Here is an 18,898-nt window from a genome sequence, read left to right as displayed (position 1 = left end):
TTTGCAAACAATGTAATAAAAAAGTTAGAAAAAACGCGGGAAACCAAAAAGTTGGTTGTCATTGTTCGGAGTCTGAGAAATCAGATGAGACGAATAAAAATGAAAATAATAAAAATGTCCCCGTTTCGGTACCACAATCACAGCTCCAACCTGATAACACTGTCTCTAAAAATCCCATAGGCAGAAATATTTATAATGAAAATGACGTGTCTCCATATTTAATTCATGTTCAAAAAATTACAAAAGGTGATAACGATGGAACGATTTTACACCCAATCACATTCGGAGATTTCCTTATGAAAAATAAAATAATAATAATAATAATAATACACTTTATTGTACACCAAGAACAGAAATAATACATATCAAAGAAAGAAAGAAAATATTGACAATATATTCATTAGGTACAAAGGGCGGCCTTATCGCTAAAAAGCGATCTCTTCCAGGCAACCTTAGGGCAAAGGAAATGGTCTAGCGTCAGCATAGGTGTACAAGTTACAAAAAATTTATTATAAATATTCAAATAATTAAACATATACATACATACATACAGACATACATAAATAGATACATAAATACATACATACATACTACATTCTATAATAGATACATAAATACATACATACATATAAATACATATATGTATACATTATAATTATGAATTACTTGTTTATTGTTGAGTTTGAAGAAAATGCTTCCAAACAGTCTTTTTAAAAAGTGCAGGTGTTTGTACACGTCTGAAAATATATAATATTATTAACGGCAGCTTGAAAAAGATAGGACGAAACAGAATTTCTGTAGCATTTAATAATTTTAAAGATGCGAATTCTTTTTTAAATAATAGCCTGCTTCTTGAAAATAGTTATCACGCTTTTATACCATCTTTTAACATTATTAGAATCGGTATCGTTAGGGGTGTGCCAATAGAATGGTCCCCAGAAGAAATTATAAAAAATATTTCTACACCTATTGGTTGTGGTAAAGTTGTAAAGGTTAGACGTTTAAATTACAAAACTGTTGTTGAATGCGCTACTGTGTGGAAGCCCACACAATCAGTAGTAATTTATTTTGATGGCAGGGTCCTCCCAAAAAGATTTTTTATATGTTACAATTCTCTTCCAGTCGAGCTTTACATCTTTCCCACAATCCAATGCTACAAATGTTGTCGTTATGGACACACAAAATTGCAGTGCAGGTCTAAGCCTAGGTGTTTAAAGTGTGGTCAGGAGCACACATCAGAATCATGCAATGCCAATGATGATAATTATTTTTGCTGTTTATGTTCTGGCAACCATATGGCAAATAGTAAAGCGTGCCATGAATTCAATAGGCAAAAATCTATTAAATTACATATGGCTGAAAAGTGTGTATCATATGCAGAGGCTAATAAAGAAATACCAACGTCATACAAATCTTATTCAGAAGTTAGTAAAGAAGTAAATATTAGCCAAAATCCTAATAAATCATACAAAAAAACATTTATATCTGGACCTCGGGATCCTATTAAGCCTAATATAGGTTATGATAAAATTGCTCATAAAAATATAATAAAAGAATTTTCATTCAATGAATTTGAAAAAAATCCAACTCCAATAGATATTATTAACTCTAAAAATGATTTTGCCAAAATTTCAGATGTTCTTTCACTATTACAGAGTTATTTACAAAACAACAAAAGTTTACCGTCCATCGTTGCCCCTTTAATACAGTGTATCGTAAATATAATTCAAAATAGACAGTTCCCAGATAATAATACAGTGGAACGCCAGAAGTGTAATTAATAAAAAAAACGACATAATTTATTTATTAAATAATTATAAACCTTTTTTATTTTCTATCTCAGAAACTTGGCTTAGGCCAAGTAATAATCTTAGGTTTCGTAATTATAATACCATCAGAGAAGATAGACTAGATGGTTTTGGCGGAGTAGCCTTTCTCATTGAGAAAAATGTTCCTTTTAATTTAATTAATATTCCTGTACATAGTTCTGAACTTTCTATTTTAGCTATAAGTGTACATAACATATCTTTTGTGTCTGTATATATTTCTCATATTTCTAATAATATTTTAAATGAAATAAATAATATTTTAGCATCACTTCCAAAGCCGTTAATAATAACAGGGGATTTTAACTGCCAGCATCAGTCCTGGGGTAGTTCAGTAAGTAATAGTTATGGTAAAAAGCTTTTAGATATTCTTGATGTAAATAATTTATGTTTTATTAATTCTGGAGAGCCTACAAGGCGGACTCTTCCTTTTAAAGGTAAAAGCGTGGTGGACCTAACTATTTGTTCACCGCAGTTTGTGCCACAATTAACATGTTCTGTATTAAGTTCAACCTATGGAAGTGATCATTTTCCTGTAATCACTTCTTGTGCTTTTAATAATGTAAATATACCAAAACAGAACATAAAACTGCTCCCTAGATATAATCTTAATAATGTTACATCAGAAACATGGGAGCAATTTAGTAATAAAGTAGATACAAAATTGCTACAATTATTGTCTAATGATGCACTTATTGATGCTCCTGTTGATACAGATAAAGACAGAACCAAATAGAATATTGGCTTTATTCAACAATAAAATAAGACATAGTAAATAATTAGGTATTGATATTTTGACAGAATAATACTAATGATAATGTCATAGTATTATCTAATATTATAAAGAAGGTAATTAAATAACATGTAACCTTCATGCTTAACAAGGAGATCACATCATTCACCCCCCCTTTATGAAGAGACGTAATCTTGAAAGTGGGCTGGAGGTCTGCGTTCTCGAACAGAGCGACGAACTTGTGTACTCTCCACTTCTGGGCTAGCAGGTGGAGCTTCGTTAGAAGGGACCTCCTCCATTTCTAATTGCTCTTCGTCGTCCGACGAGTCATCATCAACGGCCTGTGGTAGTGGCGCTAAGGACCTATTAGAGACTGTCGTCTCTCGTCCATCCGCTAATCGAACGTAAGAATATTCAGGATTGCTTTGTAACAGCTGTACCTCTTCTACAGCCGGATCATATTTGGAACTCCTTACGTTCTTCTTCATATAAACAGGTCCGGGTGAATGAAGCCAAGTTGGTAAAGATTGGCCGTTTATCGAGCGACGAGGATGGTTGAACATACGCTCATGTGGCGTTGCATTCGTTCCCGTACATAAGAGGGATCTTATGGAATGTAGCGCTGGCAGCAAAGCTTTCTCCCAGTTAGCAACGTCTTCGTTATTCGATCTGAGATGTAATTGAATTGTTCGCCACAGCGTACCATTTAGTCTCTCAACCAAACCGTTTCCTTGGGGATTGTAAGGGGTGGTGCGACTACAAGATGTTCCCAGTGAGGTTAAGAAATGTCTTATTTCATCCGATATAAATGAACTTCCTCTATCGGAATGGATACAAGCCGGAGTACCAAACGTGGAAAATAAATCTTTAAGGCAATTTATGATCGTTCCGGATGTCATATCCTTACAGGCATACGCAAACGGAAAACGACTATATTCATCGATTATTGTTAAAATGTATCGGTTTTGAGTATTAGATGGAATCGGCCCTTTAAAATCTAAGTTCAGTCTTTCGAAAGGTGCAGTTGCCTTTATCAGATGCCCTTGGTGTTTCATATAACGAGGTTTGATTTCAGCACAGATAGGGCATGCTGCCGTCATTCTTTTCACTTCTTCGATGGAATATGGTAAGTTCTTCGATCTGACCCAATGAACCATACGTGTAATTCCAGGATGGCAAAGAGATCGGTGTAGTTCAACAAGTTTGGAGCTATTAGACAAAGTATTTATGTGCATGCAGACTCGAGAGAGCGCATCGGCAGCAAAGTTCTGTTTTCCGGGTCGATAAACAATGTCGTATTTAAAACAAGACAATTCTAGGCGCCATCTCTCGATCTTTTCGTTCTTGATCTTATTAGAGTGTGTTTGGTTGAACATAAATGCAACAGACTGTTGATCAGTTATGGGTAGAAAGTGTCTTCCAATCAAGAAGTGTCTCCATTTGCGTAAAGCTTCAACTATAGCGCAAGCCTCTTTCTCAATAGAAGGTTGTCTTTTCTCAGAATCGTTAAGCGATCGTGAGAAGAACGCTACGGGACGCCCTTTCTGTGACAGCGTTGCTGCGATCGCGAAGTCAGAGGCGTCAGTTTCAACAGAAAATATCTCTTTGTCGTCTATTCCAGCCAAGGCTGATTTAGAAATGTCAATCTTTAGATTGTTAAAAGAGTTAATAGCCTCTTCAGATAAAGGAAATGTAGCTTCGATCAGAGGTCTGATTTTGGCAGAAAAGTTGTTGACCCACTTTGAATAATGAGCGAATAGTCCAAGTGCTCTTTTCAAAGTAGTTGTATCAGATGGGATAGGAAGATTCGTCAGTGGTTCCAATCGAGATTTGTCAGGTTTGATAACGTTATGATGGATGGTATAGCCGAGAAGATTTATGGATTCTGATTCAAAAGTGCATTTACTCATATTTAGAGTGAGTTTGTATTTTTCAGTAGCTTTCATGAATTTGCGAAGGTTATCATCATGATCCTGCTTATCTTTTCCGCATACAGTTACATCGTCTAAGTAAGCATATGTACCTTTCAGTTTTTCCGAATCAATGATATACTGTAAGGTTCGCTGGAAAGCCGCTACACCATTTGTGACTCCAAATGGTATTCGTGTGAATTGGTAGAGATTCCCGCACGCTTCGAAGGCGGTGTATACCTTCTCCTTTTGAAGAATTGGAACTTGGTGATAAGCACTTTTGAGGTCGATTTGGCTAAAAATATTGTATTTAGCGACTTGAGTTATGATAGAATCGATGTTAGGTAAAGGATATGCATCTAGTTCCGTAAATCTATTTATAGTTTGAGAATAGTCTATGACAAGACGCTTCCGATGATAGCCATCACTCGTAACGAGTACTTGTGCCCTCCAAGGCGAGATACTGGGTTCGATAACCTTGTCTTTAAGTAAGTTGCTTATTTCGTTAGATATAAATTCTTGGTCTTCTTGCGAATGCCGTCTGGAGCGAATAGCTATAGGTTTTATATTTGGTGAAAGATTGGTAAAAACTGAAGCTGGTGGGACAGATGCCTCCATTACATTGCAAACTTTCAAGGGCCTTTTGTCTCCCCCGAATTGAAGTTCAAATGATGAGTGTTTTCCTAATATATCATGCCCAATGATAACGTCAGCACACAGATCGCCAACAATGAGCAGAGGTTGATGCTGGTATATATGTTCACCAATCTGAATTGTAGCGTAGCATAGTCCCTCGACATATGATATATTGTTAAGAGATGCTAAAGTTATCGCTTGTCGACAGGGCTTTCGTTTAAGGTTCATGGTTAGAGCAGTATTCTTATCGATAAAGCTGATTGAACTTCCGGTGTCGAGTAGCGCATCTGCTTGATAGTTGTTCAAGGTAATAGGAATGGTAGCTTTGCGTAGGCTTGATGGAGCAGCAGCGGATATAATTGACAAATGAGAATCGGTAAGTTGGGGTTGAGTAACGTCGTCATTGTCTGTGGTAATAACATTTACTGTACGTTGACCTGGTCTTGAACTACGGCAAACGGTTGCAAAATGTCCTTTTTTGGAGCAAAGTTGACATTGAGCATTATTAGCGGGGCACTTGATCCTTTGATGAACATTGCCACCGCAGAAAAAGCATCGGCGGTCACTTTGCGTAGGGCGACTGTATTGAAAATTTTGAGTTCTTGTTGCTGCTAAATTGAGCTTTGGTTGCGGTGCTTGAGTTTCAGAGATTGCATTAACAGGGACAGCAGACGTTGATGGAGATGATACTGTAAGTAATCGTGAAGTATTTTCAGCAGTTTCTAAAGATATTGCCAGATTCAATGTTTCTTCCAGAGACATAGTCGATTTTTCTAGCAGCCTTTCTCTTATTTTCTGTGACAACATTCCGGCAATGAACGTACCACATACGGTTTCGTTTTGATGTTCATTAGCAGTAACAGCTTTGAAGTGACATTCACGAGCAAGAATGGCAAGAGATCTCGAATATTCAGCTAACGTTTCGCCAGGCTGTTGCTTTCTAGTAGCAAGGCAATGCCGAGCCAAGGTAATATTTTTTCGTTTCTCGTAGGTGGTACTGAGAGTGGTCATGGCATCGACGTACGTGGTGCAAGCTTGAATGAAATTAAATGTTGATGGCGAAATATGGTTTACAAGGAGTTTGTACTTAAGGGCATCGTCAGCCGAAGCGGCTTCCTGTGCGATAAAATTTTCAAATGAGTACTTCCAATGAATCCATTTCAGGTCTGACACGGCCATTGCGGGTTCCACGTCAAAACGTTCGGGACGTAGATACCGCGATATTGAGGAAGACTTTTCCTTTTCGTCAGGCATAGCGAGCACAATATCAGCAAAACACAAAATTATTGTTGAATAAATTGATACAGATAAAGACAGAACCAAATAGAATATTGGCTTTATTCAACAATAAAATAAGACATAGTAAATAATTAGGTATTGATATTTTGACAGAATAATACTAATGATAATGTCATAGTATTATCTAATATTATAAAGAAGGTAATTAAATAACATGTAACCTTCATGCTTAACAAGGAGATCACATCACCTGTTTTCACGGATGTCTTGATTGAAAGTGCTAATGAAATCTTCCCAGTGAAAAATGAAACTTCTCATATTCCTAGTCCACCTTGGTGGGATAAAGATTGTACGGAAGCTATAAAAAAAGAAAACAGGCTGAAAAAAAAATATAATAACAATATGTGTTTGGAAAACTATCTGTCATTAAAAAATATTATAAACAGTACTAGATTACTTTTCAAAAGAAAAAAATGTGATGGTTGGAGAAATTTCTGCTCCTCCTTATCTCCTCATACTCCTCCATCAGATGTATGGAAAAAGATAAGAAGATTCAAGTCAGCATATAATACAACCCATTCTGTATCACTCCCCAGTAGTATAGCAAATGATTTTCTTGATAAACTTGCTCCTCCAACAGTTAACATAAATATTAACCTATTAGACAAAAATAGCATAGCAGACGAACATGACGAATCTCCAGGATTAAATTCTTCGTTTAGCAAAACGGAATTAAATAATAATTAAAAAAAAAAAACAAAAAACCCGCCTGCGTGAAGAACAACTAATAGAAAATGAACTGAAAAAGCTGGAACAAGATAAAAATTCAATATGCACAAAGACAAAATGATTTGACTTATCCTTCAATTTCATGCCTCCGACTGCATATTATCTACGACGTTGCATAAAGTTTCGAAGGACTACCGTATTAATATATTTTAAATGTACAGCACAAAATGTTTGATATTGTTTCTATTTATTTCGCTGACTTTGTGTGCATATTGAATTTTTATCTTGTTCCAGCTTTTTCAGTTCATTTTCTATTAGTTGTTCTTCACGCAGGCGGGTTTTTTGTTTTTTTTTAATTATTATTTTATTTATGTCTTTTTAGTCAGACAAATTACGTAATCGGTTCAATTCATTAAAACAGTTTACATCATGTGGTTGATTAAGTATTTTTTTAGGGTCAAGAGAACTGATAGCAAGTCCGGAGAAAGATCTCACTCTGCTCAAAGCAACGTAAGCCTGACCTTTAGCAAATAGGTGACTGCTTAAGTCAACAACTATTAGTTTTAATATAATGAAATTATTATTAAAATTATTTGTTTGTATTTGGTGTTATGTATTTGTTATTGATTTTATTATTGTAATTGTAAATTGGTGTGACATTTATTAATTTTTATTTGTAATTTTAACTGTATGTTTTTTTTAACCATTGTATTTTATTAGAAAGGCTACACCCCGAAGTTGATCGTCGCCTAGGAGGCGAGTTTGGAATGGCATCGGCGTGGGAAAGAGCAAAGTCCACATTTTTTAAACTTCAATATTGTATTTCTTTATTAGTATTACGGTAATAATAATCATGATATACCTTTTTAAAATCCTTGTATTGTGCCCTTTAATTTGATACCCATATTGTAGTATTCGAGAAAATTTTTTTTTTTCATTAACTACAATGGCTTCGCGCAGCCGCCATGTTTGATTTTTTTTAATGTCACTTATCTAAAAACACTTGGGCAGCTAAGACGAACCTAACGATACCTCAATTATGTAAATCCGTTCAGTGGTTCTGGAAATATGAGGTAGTAAAGAATATTACATACATACATACATACATACATACAAGATACGCGCGAAAAACATAACCCTTCCTTGGCAGTCGGGTAAAAATGTATTATCTTATGTCTCTGACTCTGCCCCTGGACCTGATGGTATATCATCATTACAGCCTATACAGTCCACTGCTGGACATAGGCCTCCACAAGTTGACGCCAAACTAAATAAAACCGTTCAAAATAACGTGAAATCATGTGTTTTGCTTATCGCAGTCCACTGCTGGACATAGGCCTCCACAAGTTCGCGCCGAAAATGGCGTAAACTCGTGTGTGTTTCCCATAGTCACCACGCTGGGCAGGCGGGTTGGTGACCGCAGTACTGGCTTTGTCGCACCGAAGATGCTGCTGCCCGTCTTCGGCCTGTGTATTTCAAAGCCAGCAGTTGGATGTTTATCCCGCCATCGGTCGGCTTCTTAAGTTCCAAGGTGGTTGTGGAACCTTGTTATCCCTTAGTCGCCTCTTACGACACCCACGAGAAGAGAGGGGGTGGCTAAATTCTTTGGTGCCGTAGCCACACAGCACTGATGGTATATATTACTCATTTATTTCCCATCTTAATGACAATAGTTTGACAATATACCTAAAAATAATAAACATTATTTTTCAGTCTGGCAATATTCCATTAGAATGGAAATGTCAACTTATTATCTCTATATTAAAAACAAACAAGGATCATCTCCTTCCATCCTCATACCGCCCCATAGCTCTTTCATCAGTCCTTTTAAAAATAATTGAACATTTAGTTAAAAATCGCCTTGAGTGGTTCGTAGAAAGTAACTCTCTTCTTTCTTCGTCCCAGTTCGGTTTTCGGCGAAATAAAAGCACGTACGACAATATAGGTATATATACTTCGGATATAAGATTAGCTTTTTCTGTAAATAAATTTGTGCTTTCAGCCTTCCTAGATCTGTCGAATGCCTATGATAATGTCATTGTGTCAATACTAAGACAAAAATTATTCAGTCTTAAAATCCCCAGCAAAATTATTTCATTTATAATAAATATGCTTACTGATAGATCAATTATTTTTTACAATAATAACCAAAAATATTTAAGAATCCTCACCAAAGGTTTACCTCAAGGGTCAGTTTTAAGCCCCTTGTTGTTCAATTTGTATACCCATGATTTAGATTTAGCAATTGATAAGAATGTTGATGTTTTGCAATATGCGGATGACTTACTTTTATACATAAAAGGAAATAATATTGATGATGCGTCTGCGAAATTAACGGAATCTCTGTATTATCTTAAACGGTGGTTAGATAATCATGGTCTCGATTTATCACCATCAAAAAGCTCAGTCGTTCTTTTTCATCGAATGCGTAGAGCTCCATTACTTCACGTGACTTATGACAATAGTATTATACCGCAAAAAAACCATCATAAATTTTTAGGTATTATTTTAGACGAAAAGCTTTCAGGAACTCCTCACTTTAATTTTATTATAAATAGATGTGAGAGAAATTTAAATATTATGAGATGTCTTGCAGGTGTATGGTGGGGTGCCCATCCTTTTTACTTAAAATTGATATATAACGCATTAATACGTAGCATATTAGAATATGGCACCTTCTTGCTAGAACCTGGGTCTATGTCGGGATTTAAAGCATTGGACAAAATTCAAAGTAAATGTCTTAGGATCATCTGTGGGGCCATGAAAACTAGCCCTATTAATGCTTTACAGGCTGAATGCTGTGACCCTCCTTTGCATTTACGTCGTCAATATTTGGCAGACAAATACCTTTTTCGCTGCCTTCAACTCACTGATCATCCAATTATTGCAAAGCTCCAACAACTTGCTTACTTTGTTTCTAATAGTTCGTATTGGACAAATATACCAAACCCGTGTTTAGTTACAAGTTATTTTAAATTGAAATCTCTTTCCGCTCCAATTCAAAGCTCTTGTAATTTACCAATTTTCTCTTGTTCATACAATCCCCTGTCAGGGTTCCCCTGGTCTATTAGAGATGTAAATAAAACCAGGGTACCATGAACTAAAAAAAATTTATTAAATTAATTAACCCGGTGAGGTAGAAAATAAAAAATTGTACGTATATGGGCGGGGTCGAGCACCCAATTCACACAAGCTCCAAATGCAGTTCGGCTCAGGTACTCTCCTGGTTCGCCGTGCAGGTGATATTCCCGGGAGTCGCGTGGTAGGATTCCGCTTTCGACCGGGGGCGGCAGGAACGGGTAGTTCAAGACCCGGCGGAGTGCACTCTCGTCGTTGGGGTTAGGTGGAAACGTCGAAATTGGTGACCCAATCGTCGAACTTGGTGACCCAAACGTCGAAATCGGTGACCCAATCGTCGAAATCGGTGACCCAAACGTCGAAATCGGTGACCCAAACGTCGAACCCTGGAACGCGCCATCAAAATATAAAAATAAGCGTTCCAGCACTATTTGCAAACATCCACGGCACTGCGTTATAAAAGAAAGCACCTAATTTGTAGCAGTAGTGTCATGGAATCATAAAGCCAGAAGCGGAGATAATTATTTTTTAAAAGTAGGTTGACTTATATTTCAATATACAATTATAATAAAAAATATTAAAAATGAGGGTAGACTTGAAAGATGAAATCTAAGAACATAATTGAGATGAGATTTATGCTACTGAATACAAATATTATATTTTACAATAGGCATGATTACTTGCATTAACTACATAAATTGCCTGCGATATAAAAATACCACTTACCCGGTTTGGGGGCGATAAACACTGACACTATAATATTTGTTGAATCGAGACAACGCTAAGCAAGGATCACACAATTTTATAAAGTATGGTTACGATGCTTAAATATATATTAGCCACCGTATTAAGAGACCGTAATAAAACAGGTGATGTGCGTTAACTATTTCTTGAGACAAATTTCCAAAAATGAATGACGCGGCGGCGACCAGTACTGCCGTTTTTATAAGCAGAGACAAAAGATTCATTTGAATTTTTGAAAAAAAAATAAAATGTTGCCCGCGCGAATATATAAATGCCGGATGATGAATTTATTATTTTTTTTGTAGAAAAAAAAATAATTTATGATAAAATTTTCATTTCATTTCATTTAATTATAATAAACTAATATTTTTTTTTAAAGAAAAAATCATTTAACGTATTTAAATATTAAATTTAAACATATTTTAATTACTACCATAAATAATGTACGTATAACGTTACACCCCTTATTTCTATTCCTAATGTTGTAAACTTTGACATAGAAAAAACTAATTCTTGTAGGGCTGATGAAAAATTTAAAAGAATAATTGAAACACGATTTAGCGATTATCATTATATTTTCACAGATGCGTCAAAACATTTTGCCAATAGTAATGTCGGAGTAGGAGTTTTTCACTTTCAATATAATATTGTTCAAAAAATCAAACTCCCTCCTGAATGTACAGTATTCTCTGGGGAATGCTTAGGCATTTTTAAAGCTTTAGAATATATCAGGTTAGCTAAACTTAAAAAATCCATAGTTTTCACAGATTCATTAAGTTCTATTCAAGCTCTTGTCAAGAATCCTTTTAAAATTAAACAACAGCATCCTTATATATTTGGCATTAGACAATTATTAACTGAGTGCACTGAGAAAGGTATTTTAATAACGCTTGCTTGGATCCCTAGCCATTGTGGAATAGAGGGAAATGTTAGAGCAGATACTCTGGCTAGAGAAGCTACAATAAGTGGCGACCTTTTTCCATATAAAATTTCCTACCCAGATTTATTAACTTTGCCCAAACTTTGTATGGATAAGTCGTGGCAAGAGTCCTATGATCATAGTAGTTGGCAAAAAGGAACGTATTAATATAGTCTACAATCTGAAATTTTGGTAAAACCATGGTTTTATAATATGGATTTTAATAGAAAAGGCTGTAGCATAATATCGAGACTAAGGCTTGGTCACACTTGTTCTCCACACCATCTGGCTAGATTTAAAATTATTTCCAGTCCATCCTGTTTTTGTGGTTATGAAACGGGGGATATTAACCATCTTTTATTCTCTTGTCCACTTTTCAACCGCTCCCGTTTCCTAGAGTCACTGATTGAATATAAAATTCCTTTTCCTACATCTATAAATTGTTTATTGTCTTCTAGAAAGTATGATATACACTCGCGTGCAACTGAATCGACTCAAGCCGTATATTGGTATAAAAGTTCGATTTTTAGAATAATGGCTTATCCGATTTTCTTGTTCTTTTTTTTGTTTGAAAGCCTAATCTTTTCTCTTAAAAAAATGCTATCCTAATGAGAAAAATCGGTTGAGTATTTATTGATAAAATTTAATTTGACAGAAATGCATAAAAAATGAAGAAAAATGAAAACAACAACATAATGAATAAAAAAAATATTTTTGATAGAAGTAAAGAAAATTAAAATTTTCAATACTTTGTATTGCCTCCCCTAGCTTTTATAACGGCTTGCATGCGATTTTTCATTGATTTTATCACTTTTTTGATAAAATCTTGAGGTATCGTATTCCATTCTTCCTCTAGCGTAGTTTTGAGCTCGACGATGCTTGATGGAGCCGTATCTCTAGCTCGCACCCTCCGTTTGAGCTCATCCCATAAATGCTCAATGCAACTCAGATCAGGACTGAGGGCTGGCCACATCATCGTCTCAATATGCACCTCTTAAAGAAACTGGCGAGTAACACTTGCTGTATGACACCGAGCATTATCATGCATCAATAGAAAATCTTCTGCTATGTACCCTGCATAAGGTACAACATGATCGAGCGGAATGTTTTCCACGTACTTTTGAGCTGTTAAACCACCACTCCGACCACCACCAAGCACGAAAACAAGCTCGGTCTTCCCTTCATATGATATTCCAGCCCACATCGTGACTGAACCAACGCCATATGATACTGTTTCAGCGAAACAGCATTGCGAGAACTGTTCCCCTGGACGCCTGTATACTCGGTCTCTTCTGTCATTGCCATTGAGACACATTCTGCTCTCATCAGTGAACAGGATGGAGCTCCATTGCTCAATAGTCCAATTGAGGTGTTCACGAGCAAATTAAAGTCGGGCTTGACGGTGACCTGCGGTCAGTTTCGGGCCTCTGGCTGGCCGTTTAGGAGTTAAATTGGATTTCTTCAGCCGTCTTCTAATTGGTCACTGACTGACAGCCACTCTTCGAACCCTTCTGAGCTCCTGTTGCACATCAACGTCCGTGAGATAACGATTTCTCAACGAAGTTGAGACAATGGAGCGGTCGTCCGTCTCAGATGTGCTCCGGTGTCTATTGGTTTGTGGTCTCCGAACAAAGCCACCGGTCTCTTGAAACCTTCTGTATACTCATGAAACAGCTGATTGGCTCATGTTAAGTTTACGAGCGACTTGCCTTTGATTATGGCCCGCGTGCAACAAACCTACAACTTAGACCGCTGCTTCTGAGGTAGTGTCCATTGGATCGCGATTAAAATACTGGGAGCTTAAGGAGATGTGTACCTGTCAACGTCTGACGAGTGATTGATAAGAAATATGGGTCACGTGAGCTCTTATACATGATTTAGTCTCGCAACTCATGGGTACCGCAACGGGTAATTTCTGTAACGCTCATGTTTGACGGTATTTATTTAGAAAGTTTTTTCATTGTTTATTTGAAAGTGGCTATATTTATGAAAAAAAAATATATGTCTTTGCAATAAAAAAAACTTTTACAAAAATCGGATAAGCCATTTTCCGAAAAATCTAAATTATATACCAATATACGGCTTGAGTCGATTCAGTTGCACGCGAGTGTATATAAAATCGTATTGGATTATATATTTCTTAATAATATAGACATTTAATATACTGTATATGTTTTTTATTTATTTTTATTTTTTCCTTTTCATCATAAAATATATTATTTTGTTTCTTCCTATCCTGTTCTGAATCCTCTCATAAATTCCTCTTGTCCGTTATCCACAATTTTTGAACATTTTTCTTAATTCCTGCTCGTCATTGGCAATGCACTAACGTGCAGTCAAAAAAAAAAAAAAAAAAAACTACGGTACTTCTATCATATTTTTAAAGTAAAACCTCTTTACGCACGCTTGATTTGGGGAGTCAGCTGGTGAATGCATGACGAGAGCGTTACGAATAGTGTGATCGGGCGAGGCGAACGGAAGTATAGAGGGAGATATAAGTTAGTGAAGATAGAGAGAGACAGTTACGTTTCGTAAGTTTTACTTCAGTCGTGTGGTCTAAAGCACACTCGTTTTTTTACTAGTTATAATATATTTTTATAAAAAAACCAGTGTGCTTTAGACCACTCGAATTACGTAACACTTTCTTAGCGCCACCACCAGCTTACACCCCAAGTCAAGCGTGGGACTAGTCACTTTCACTATATACTGACCAAATTGGTGAAATGTGGACCAAGTATAAGGATTAGGATCAAGCTCGTCAGTGACGTACGTCACGTACGCAGAAACATTTTAGTTTTCGGCGATGACGCTGTCCGCTTACTCAGATAACGTTGTCACTAATTATTATCGGAAGCAGGAATTCTTAGGAGTAGGTATATGGTTATTTAAACTCTGAGAGCAGTAAAAGTACTTTTAGCGTAATTTATGATTACACCGTAACATTACTACTAAATTTATAAAGATTTATTTGTATTAAGGATAAATACCTAGTCATAAATAAATCGATTTGTTTTATTTTTCAACAGAATTCAAAAAATGAGGGGGTTCTCAAAATTAATGTTTTTTTATGTGTACTATAACTTTATCGGGTGTACCGATCTGATTATTTTTTCTAAGTAATCAATATAATTAACACTAGTGATATATAATATAATAATTGGAAATTGAATGTTTAAATAACGATTTCATTGATTCAAGATTTACCGATAAAATTAGCTACTTGATTTAAATGTTCAGAATATGTTAGCAGCTCAGGTAAGCAGTTAGAATAGTAGTTTACGAATAGAAAGTCCTGCACTATGGAAAAATATCTCTTATAGCATGGATAAATGAAGACCAACTTCTCATACCAAGTTATGAGGCTCTATGAGATCTCATATATTCTAATAAAGCAGTAAAAAAAATCTTAAGATAAAATAGTTAGGAGCGTTATGACAGGGTTATAATTAAGAACAATAAAATAATTTTTAACAAAAAAAAACCGACTTCAAACAGGAAACTAAAAAGTGAAAAATAAATTTACTTAGTACAAAGTAATTCGTATTTTGATTTAGTTAATCAGAAATGATTAAATAAATATTTTATAATTTTGAAGTCGGTGCCAAGTAAAACAATAACTACTATAGTATCTAATCGTAAGTTGTATTCAGTTTTCTTTCATAATTTGTTTCATTGACTATTAGGTTGAATACTGTTATTATTCTGTTATTGTTTTGACATATCTAATAATATTTTTTTACTTGTTTCTTGTGTGTGTGTGTGTTGTTTGTATTTGTTATTGTAGCCAGGTTGTTGTAGTATTTACTTGGCACCAACTTCAAAATTATAAAATATTTATTTAATCATTTCTGATTAACTAAATCAAAATACGAATTACTTTGTACTAAGTAAATTTATTTTTCACTTTTTAGTTTCCTGTTTGAAGTCGGTTTTTTTTTGTTAAAAATTATTTTATTTTACAATTTTTAGTGATGGGTAGACCTAACAAGGATGCTTTTTCTCTTATGTGGGCGGTTCGGAAACATACACAATACACAAGCACAAACACCCGATCATGACAAACATCTATATGGCCAATACAAATGTCTGTCGTGCGCGGGAATTGAACCCACTAACGCCAGCGCAACAGCCGGTGCTGTGACCGCTGCGCTAACGCGTCGACATACTATGAGTAAAGTTCGCTATCAGGTGTACGTAATAACAACCGGGACTGACAGCCTAGCGTGTTCTCCGAGGCTAGGTTGGGAGAACCACAAGGATTAACAACTAGACCAAAAATAAATATTTATATAAACATAAATATCCACTCCGAGCTAGAATAGAACCCGCGACCGTCGGTGTTTAGGCACCGCCGACACGGCACATGCAACATTATATCAAAGCGGTCGTCAAACAGCAAAAGGTAACTGCTGTAAATTGTTGAGAAATTCCCTCGAGTGTTGTTAGGCTCCATCATCAAACCTGGTCCTGCGACACAGATGACCAGACAGCAGGTAATTGCTATATATCGTTGAAAAGTTCCCTCGACTATCTTTCGTCTCCATCAACAGACTGTAATGGCACTTGTAACTCATATAGGTGCAAAGTTCTCATCAATAGAAACGAATTAAGTTCAAACAGCAGGTAATTGCTATAAGTCGTTGAAGAGTTCCCTCGACTATCTTTCGTCTTCATCATCAGATTGAAATGGTACTTATAACTCATATATATGCAAAGTTCTCATCAATAGAAACGAATTAAGTTCCAACAGCAGGTAATTGCTATAAATTGTTAAAGAGTTCCCTCGACTATCTTTCGTCTCCATCATCAGACTGAAATGGTACTTATAACTCATATATATGCAAAGTTCTCATCAATAGAAACGAATTAAGTTCAAACAGCAGGTAATTGCTATAAGTCGTTGAAGAGTTCCCTCGACTATCTTTCGTCTCCATCATCAGACTGAAATGGTACTTATAACTCATATATATGCAAAGTTCTCATCAATAGAAACGAATTAAGTTCAAACAGCAGGTAATTGATATAAATCGTTAAAGAGTTCCCTCGACTATCTTTTGTCTCCATCATCAGACTATAATGGCACTTATAACTCATACTGGTGGAAAGTTCTCATCAATACAAACGAATTAAGTGCAAAAAGCAGGTAATTGCTATAAATTGTTGAAGAGTTCCTTCGACTATCTTTCTTCTCCATCATCAGATCGACTCCAGACCTTTATTAAATAGTAGTGCTTTATAGTACCTAATGAAAACATGATTAAATTTACTAGTCACCCTTACGATTTTTGAAAGTTTCCCTCGATTTCTCTGGGATCCCATCATCAGATCCTGGTTTCCTTATCATGGTACCAAACTATGAATATCTCCTTTCCAACAAAAAAAGAATTATCAAAATCGGTTCATAAACGAAGAAGTTATCTCCGAACATACATAAAAAAAAAAAAAAAAAAAAAAAATATATACGGTCGAATTGAGTAACCTCCTCCTTTTTTTGAAGTCGGTTAAAAATAGGCGTCTTTCTTTTTTCACGGTCTATGAAGTTCAGTATTTATTGACGATGTTTTGTAGTGATGCGTACGTTTTAGTAATTCCGTTAGTTGCGGGATGGATTCCCGCGCGGAACGAATGTTTGTGCTTATAAAAATAATTGTTTCTGGTCTGGTTTTTGAGCTGTGTGTTTATGGGAGCTGTATGGTTATGGCAGTAAAGAATAACACTTCCTCTCTTCCCGTGGCTGTCGTAAGAGGCGGCTTAGGGATAACACAGTTCCACTACCACCTTGGAACTTAAAAAGCCGATGGCGGGATAATCATCCAACTGCTGGCTTTGAAATAGACAGGCCGAAGACGGACAGCAGCGTCTTCGGTTTGACAAAGCCAGCCTTGCGGTCACCAACTCGCCTGCCCTGCGTGGTGTCTACTGGCAAAACACACGAGTTCACGCCATTTTTGGCGCGAACTTGGGAAGGTCTATATCCAGCAGCGGATTGTGACGGGCTGAAGTGTCTGGTTTAGGTGGATATCACCCGTTCGTAATAATGAGGATCCAATTTATTATTATTGTAACAATTGTAGAATTACGTTGCAGAATTTCATGATATTTAAGTTTTGGGGTTAAGAGTGATGATGTAATTAGGTTGAAGGGTGTTTGTGATTTGAGTAAAAAATATTTAAATGTTTTTTTGATCTATTTGCTAAACTGAAAAATATTTGAAAATAAAATAAGACAAAGTTATTGGTTACTTCATTATTTCTATAGAAGCTTTATTTTTGGCTCTTCGTACACTTAATTTTTTTTTTTTAATAAAACTGTCACAAGTGTCTTTTATATCAATTTTTAAATTAATGTAATACAGAAGCTTGCTTTTTAACAACAACACACGTTCTATTTTGTTAAGAAACTTAAATATAATATTTTACTTTTATCACTGAGAGATGAAAAAAAAACAGTTTTTTTTTATAAAATAAACATTTATTTACTGTTATTTCAAACATTCAATTTTATATCTACATATTTAAGGTCTACGTGAAATTCAATAAAACTAAAAATTAAATTCACTAGAAATACGTTTGGAAGACAGACATTAAAAGCTTATATACAACTCATATAAACATTCCTAGCTTTTAAAACATTTTTTTAACAAAATACCGAAAGTGTAAAAACGTACTACAACACTGGGAAAAAAATTACCATAACTTTTTAAATAACATAAAAGTTATTAAAAACAAAATATCAAAAATTTATTTTAAGAAACTGTCAAATAATATTTTTATCATACTATTAATCTGAAAAAAAAACTGATTTAAGAATTACACCTTCGACATAATAATAAAACCTTAAGGTATTCACATTTCGTAATAAAACAAGACGCTAATCTTATAAATTAATTATAATTAAGTACTCATGGTCGTATATCCCAATAGTTAAAATGATACAGTTTACGAGCAAAGGGCAAATCGTTACGAAACATTAGTGCATCGCATATGTTGAATTTATTACACTTGACAAATACACAACTTTCTTTTTACATTGTCACAAACTAAAAATATTCCGACATCAATTTACACCGACGAGTAATAGAACG

General features: G+C 35.3%; 1 long non-coding RNA gene across 1 annotated transcript; it reads right to left on the bottom strand.

Moving 5' to 3' along the window:
* Positions 1-2,328: 2,328 nt before the first annotated feature.
* On the bottom strand, positions 2,329-6,715 carry LOC123667955. The gene is made up of 2 exons (XR_006745496.1): positions 6,595-6,715; positions 2,329-2,530 (listed from the first exon to the last, which is right to left on the bottom strand). It is a non-coding gene; the product is annotated as an uncharacterized LOC123667955 (long non-coding RNA).
* Between the last annotated feature and the right edge of the window lie 12,183 nt (positions 6,716-18,898).

This window comes from Melitaea cinxia, chromosome 29 (assembly GCF_905220565.1).
Source record: "Melitaea cinxia chromosome 29, ilMelCinx1.1, whole genome shotgun sequence".
NCBI classification, from domain to species: domain Eukaryota; kingdom Metazoa; phylum Arthropoda; class Insecta; order Lepidoptera; family Nymphalidae; genus Melitaea; species Melitaea cinxia.
This window is presented reverse-complemented; position numbering and strand designations above follow the sequence as displayed.